This window comes from Canis lupus, chromosome 16, assembly GCF_003254725.2.
Source record: "Canis lupus dingo isolate Sandy chromosome 16, ASM325472v2, whole genome shotgun sequence".
Lineage (NCBI taxonomy): Eukaryota > Metazoa > Chordata > Mammalia > Carnivora > Canidae > Canis > Canis lupus.
In genome coordinates, this window is record NC_064258.1 from 23,702,895 (window position 1) to 23,709,746 (window position 6,852).

Here is a 6,852-nt window from a genome sequence, read left to right on the forward strand (position 1 = left end):
CTTGCAAAGAGCTCCCATCGTTCATGGCCAGGCGGTGGTCCCCAAAGGGTAGTCCTGGGACCAGACGCCGAGGCTGCTCACCCCCAGGGAAGCTGTCAGGAGCGCAGATTGTCGGCTTCATCCAGGCCCGGAGGCCAGTGGGGTCCTGCACCTTGTGCTTCAACCAGCCCTCCGGGTGATGCCGAGGCGCTGTTGCTGGAGAACCAGTGCTGGAGGGAAACTGTGGGGCTTCCCCAGAGCCAGAGAGCTGCGCTTCACGCCCCAGGGGCGGGCAGGGACGTGGGCCCCAAGGGAGTGCAGTACCTTCTGGAGACAGGGAAAGAAGCTGGAAGGTCTCCACATCCCACTGACATTTGTACCCGCTGGGAAAGCTTCAACGTTACAAGTTAGGCATAGGATTATAGAATTTTGGGGGTTAAATCAGAAATGTTATTTACTGGGGACGCCTGGGTGGCTCGGCGGTTGAGCGTCTGCCTTTGGCTCAGGTCGTGATCCCGGGATCCCCTGATCGAGTCCTACATCGGGCTCCCCGCAGGGAGCCTGCTTCTCCCTCTGCCTCTCCCTCTCTGTGTCTCTCATGAATAAATAAAATCTTTAAAAAAAAAAAAAGTGTTATTTACTTTTACACTGACATATTTTCCAAGAGAATCAAGAGAATAATTCGATGCGGGTTAAAAACGGAGCCTGTATTGGAAACGATGAAAATTTAAATAACTAGAAGCTACCTGCTTATCAGATGGACAGATAGCAAAGAGAATGGTAATGGCCACTGTTGATGTAGAGTATAAAAGTTTCCCCGCAGCCATATATAAGAGTAAATTTGTAAAACCTGTACCAATTCCTCCTCTGTACAAAGGGCCCTAGCAAATCCCATTTCTAGGAGTTTATGACACAGAAATAATTGAATGCATGTGCGAGATGTACTGTAAGAATTGTTGTGGATAAACAAATACTTAAAAATAGGGTTTTCTGAAAAAATTGTTACATCCATGTGGCTGTTAAAAGACACTGTATCATAAGGTGCAGAGTTTTAATTTGAGATAGTGAAAAAGTTCAGATGAATGGTGATGGTTGCACAAGGTGAATGTACATAATGCCACTTAAGAACAGTTAAAATGGTAAATTTTACATCATGGAAATTTGATCACAAGAAAATGATGTGGATCTATATGTATTGACATGTACATATATTCATTACATACAGTTAATAATGGGGTACCTGGGTGTCTCAGTAGGTTAAGTGTCTGACGTTTGGTTTCAGCTCAGATCATGACCTCACAGTCATGAGATTGAGCCCCGCATCAGGCTCTGTGCTCAACATGGAATCTGCTTGTCCCTCTCCCTCTACTCCTCCCTCTGCTCATGCTTGTGCTCTCTCTCTCTCTTTAAAATAAATCAATAAAATCTTTTTTAAAATTATGTATTATATACTAATTATATGACTATTAATATATATGATATGTAAAGATAAAATATATAAAATTCTATTTTGTTGGAAATAGACACCATAATAATTCAAAATTTCCCTTTTTTGTTTATATGTATAGCTTAATACGTAATTAACATGTATTACTCCATGTATGTTATATATGTGAAAGATAAGCCTGATAGCAATATGTGTCATGTATTAGAGGGATACCATTTAGGAGGATCATGAAATGAATGTATTAAATGTTAATAATTTTTTTAAAGAGCATAAAAGGTGAGATGTGGAAACTTTGAACATGAAAACTCTGAAGGGAAAATAATCAAGTTTCAACCTGATGCAGGAACTTGAGGAAAGGAATAAAGTGCAGTCAACCAGCTGTAATGCATTTTTGAAAAGCATGTTTGCTTCAATATGATTAAGGTATTATTATTTTTTTAACAGTTCTTCTTTTTTATTTATTTTATTTTTTTATTTTTTTTAATATTGATAAAACTGTTGGAGAACATGGCTTTATTTACTTTTATTATTTTTTGCATTTTAGCTTTTATTTTTTTATTTTTTTAGAAATTTATTTTTTATTGATGTTCAAATTGCCAACATATAGAATAACACCCAGTGCTCATCCCATCAAGTGCCCCCCTCAGTGCCCGTCACCCAGTCACCCCCACACCCCGCCCACCTCCCCTTCCACCATCTCTAGTTCCTTTCCCAGAATTAGGAGTCTCTCATGTTCTGTCTCCCTTTCTGATATTTCCCACTAATTTTTTTCTCCTTTCCCCTTTATTCCCTTTCACTATTTTTTCTTTTTATGTATTTATTTATTTATTTTTGTTTTATGATCTTTTTTTTAATTTATTTTTTATTGGTGTTCAAATTTACCAACATACAGAATAACACCCAGTGCCCGTCACCCATTCACTCCCACCCCCCGCCCTCCTCCCCTTCTACCACCCCTAGTTCATTTCCCAGAGTTAGCAGTCTTTACGTTCTGTCTCCCTTTCTGATATTTCCCACACATTTCTTCTCCCTTCCCTTATATTCCCTTTCACTATTATTTATATTCCCCACATGAATGAGAACATATACTGTTTGTCCTTCTCCGACTGACTTACTTCACTCAGCATAATACCCTCCAGTTCCATCCATGTTGAAGCAAATGGTGGGTATTTGTCATTTCTAATGGCTGAGTAATATTCCATTGTATACATAAACCACATCTTCTTTATCCACTCATCTTTCGATGGACACCGAGGCTCCTTCCACAGTTTGGCTATTGTGGACATTGCTGCTATAAACATCGGGGTGCAGGTGTCCCGGCGTTTCATTGCATCTGTATCTTTGGGGTAAATCCCCAACAGTGCAATTGCTGGATCGTAGGGCAGGTCTATTTTTAACTCTTTGAGGAACCTCCACACAGTTTTCCAGAGTGGCTGCACCAGTTCACATTCCACCAACAGTGTAAGAGGGTTCCCTTTTCTCCGCATCCTCTCCAACATTTGTGGTTTCCTGCCTTGTTAACTTGCCCCATTCTCACTGGTGTGAGGTGGGATCTCATTGTGGTTTTGATTTGTATTTCCCTGATGGCAAGTGATGCAGAGCATTTTCTCATATGCGTGTTGGCCATGTCTATGTCTTCCTCTGTGAGATTTCTGTTCATGTCTTTTGCCCATTTCATGATTGGATTGTTTGTTTCTTTGGTGTTGAGTTTAATAAGTTCTTTATAGATCTTGGAAACTAGCCCTTTATCTGATATGTCATTTGCAAATATCTTCTTCCATTCTGTAGGTTGTCTTTTAGTTTTGTTGACTGTATCCTTTGCTGTGCAAAAGCTTCTTATCTTGATGAAGTCCCAATAGTTCATTTTTGCTTTTGTTTCTCTTGCCTTTGTGGATGTATCTTGCAAGAAGTTACTGTGGCCAAGTTCAAAAAGGGTGTTGCCTGTGTTCTTCTCTAGGATTTTGATGGAATCTTGTGTCACATTTAGATCTTTCATCCATTTTGAGTTTATCTTTGTGTATGGTGAAAGAGAGTGGTCTAGTTTCATTCTTCTGCATGTGGATGTCCAATTTTCCCAGCACCATTTAGTGAAGAGACTGTCTTTCTTCCAATGGATAGTCTTTCCTCCTTTATCGAATATTAGTTGACCATAAAGTTCAGGGTCCACTTCTGGATTCTCTATTCTGTTCCACTGATCTATGTGTCTGTTTTTGTGCCAGTACCACACTGTCTTGATGACCACAGCTTTGTAGTACAACCTGAAATCTGGCATTGTGATGCCCCCAGATACGGTTTTCTTTTTTTAAATTCCCCTGGCTATTCAGGGTCTTTTCTGATTCCACACAAATCTTAAAATAATTTGTTCTAACTCTCTGAAGAAAGTCCATGGTATTTTGATAGGGATTGCATTAAACGTGTAAATTGCCCTGGGTAACATTGACATTTTCACAATATTAATTCTGCCAATCCATGAGCATGGGATATTTTTCCATCTCTTTGTGTCTTCCTCGATTTCTTTCAGAAGTGTTCTATAGTTTTTAGGGTATAGATCCTTTACCTCTTTGGTTAGGTTTATTCCTAGGTATCTTATGCTTTTGGGTGCAATTGTAAATGGGATTGACTCCTTAATTTCTCTTTCCTCAGTCTCATTGTTAGTGTATAGAAATGCCACTGATTTCTGGGCATTGATTTTGTATCCTGCCACGCTACCGAATTGCTGTATGAGTTCTAGCAATCTTGGGGTGGAGACTTTTGGGTTTTCTATGTAGAGTATCATGTCATCGGTGAAGAGGGAGAGTTTGACTTCTTCTTTGCCAATTTGAATGCCTTTAATGTCTTTTTGTTGTCTGATTGCTGAGGCTAGGACTTCCAGTACTATGTTGAATAGCAGTGGTGAGAGTGGACATCCCTGTCTTGTTCCTGATCTTAGGGGAAAGGCTCCCAGTGCTTCCCCATTGAGAATGATATTTGCTGTGGGCTTTTCATAGATGGCTTTTAAGATATTGAGGAATGTTCCCTCTATCCCTACACTCTGAAGAGTTTTGATCAGAAATGGATGCTGTATTTTGTCAAATGCTTTCTCTGCATCTAATGAGAGGATCATATGGTTGTTGGTTTTTCTCTTGCTGATATGATGAATCACATTGATTGTTTTACGAGTGTTGAACCAGTCTTGTGTCCCGGGGATAAATCCTACTTGGTCATGGTGAATAATTTTCTTAATGTACTGTTGGATCCTATTGGCCAGTATCTTGTTGAGAATTTTTGCATCCGTGTTCATCAGGGATATTGGTCTGTAATTCTCCTTTTTGGTGGGGTCTTTGTCTGGTTTTGGAATTAAGGTGATGCTGGCCTCATAGAACGAATTTGGAAGTACTCCATCTCTTTCTATCTTTCCAAACAGTTTTAGGAGAATAGGTACGGTTTCTTCTTTAAACGTTTGATAGAATTCCCCTGGGAAGCCATCTGGCCCTGGACTCTTGTGTCTTGGGAGGTTTTTGATGACTGCTTCAATTTCCTCCCTGGTTATTGGCCTGTTCAGGTTTTCTATTTCTTCCTGTTCCAGTTTTGGTAGTTTGTGGCTTTCCAGGAATGCGTCCATTTCTTCTAGATTGCCTAATTTATTGGCGTATAGCTGTTCATAATATGTTTTTAAAATCATTTGTATTTCCTTGGTGTTGGTAGTGATCTCTCCTTTCTCATTCATGATTTTATTAATTTGAGTCTCCTCTCTTCTTTTTAATAAGGCTAGCTAATGGTTTATCTATCTTATTAATTCTTTCAAAGAACCAACTCCTGGTTCTGTTGATCTGTTCCACAGTTCTTCTGGTCTCGATTTCATTGAGTTCTGCTCGAATCTTTATTAACTCTCTTCTTCTCCTGGGTGTAGGATCTATTTGCTGTTTTTTCTCTAGCTCCTTTATGTGTAAGGTTAGCTTTTGTATTTGAGTTCTTTCCAGTTTTTGAATGGATGCTTGTATTGCGATGTATTTCCCCCTTAGGACTGCTTTTGCTGCATCCCAAAGATTTTGAACGGTTGTATCTTCATTCTCATTAGTTTCCATGAATCTTTTTAATTCTTCCTTAATTTCCTGGTTGACCCTTTCATCTTTTAGCAGGATGGTCCCTAACCTCCACGTGTTTGAGGTCCTTCCAAACTTCTTGTTGTGATTTAGTTCTAATTTCAAGGCATTATGGTCTGAGAATATGCAGGGGACGATCCCAATCTTTTGGTATCGGTTCGGACCCGATTTGTGACCCAGTATGTGGTCTATTCTGGAGAAAGTTCCATGTGCACTTGAGAAGAATGTGTATTCAGTTGAGTTTGGATGTAAAGTTCTGTAGATATCTGTGAAATCCATCTGGTCCAGTGTATCATTTAAAGCTCTCGTTTCTTTGGAGATGTTGTGCTTAGAAACACACTTTTCAAGTATAGAAAACAGCTAGATTGAAGTCACCAAGTATAAGTGTATTATTATCTAAGTATTTCTTCACTTTGGTTAATAATTGATTTATATATTTGGCAGCTCCCACATTCGGGGCATATATATTGAGGATTGTTAAGTCCTCTTGTTGGATAGATCCTTTAAGTATGAGATAGTGTCCCTCTTCATCTCTCACTACAGTCTTCGGGGCAAATTTTAGTTTATCTGATATAAGGATGGCTACCCCTGCTTTCTTTTGAGGACCATTCGAATGGTAAATGGTTCTCCAACCTTTTATTTTCAGGCTGTAGGTGTCCTTCTGTCTAAAATGAGTCTCTTGTAGACAGCAAATAGATGGGTCCTGCTTTTTTATCTAGTCTGAAACCCTGCGCCTTTTGATTGGGTCATTAAGCCTGTTCACATTCAGAGTTACTATTGAAAGATATGAGTTTAGTGTCATCATGATATCTATTCAGTCCTTGTTTTTGTGGATTGTTCCACTGAACTTCTTCTTAAAGGGGAATTTTAAGAATCCCCCTTAAAATTTCTTGCAGAGCTGGTTTGGAGGTCACATATTCTTTCAGTTCCTGCCTGTCTTGGAAGCTCTTTATCTCTCCTTCCATTTTGAATGAGAGCCTTGCTGGATAAAGTATTCTTGGTTGCATGTTCTTCTCATTTAGGACCCTGAATATATCCTGCCAGCCCTTTCTGGCCTGCCAGGTCTCTGTGGAGAGGTCTGCTGTTACCCTAATACTCCTCCCCATAAAAGTCAGGGATTTCTTGTCTCTTGCTGCTTTAAGGATCTTCTATCTTTGGAATTTGCAAGCTTCACTATTAAATGTCGAAGTGTTGAACGGTTTTTATTGATTTTAGGGGGGGATCTCTCTATTTCCTGGATCTGAATGCCTGTTTCCCTTCCCAGATTAGGAAAGTTTTCAGCTAGAATTTGTTCAAATACATATTCTGGACCTCTGTCCCTTTCGGCGCCCTCGGGAACACCAA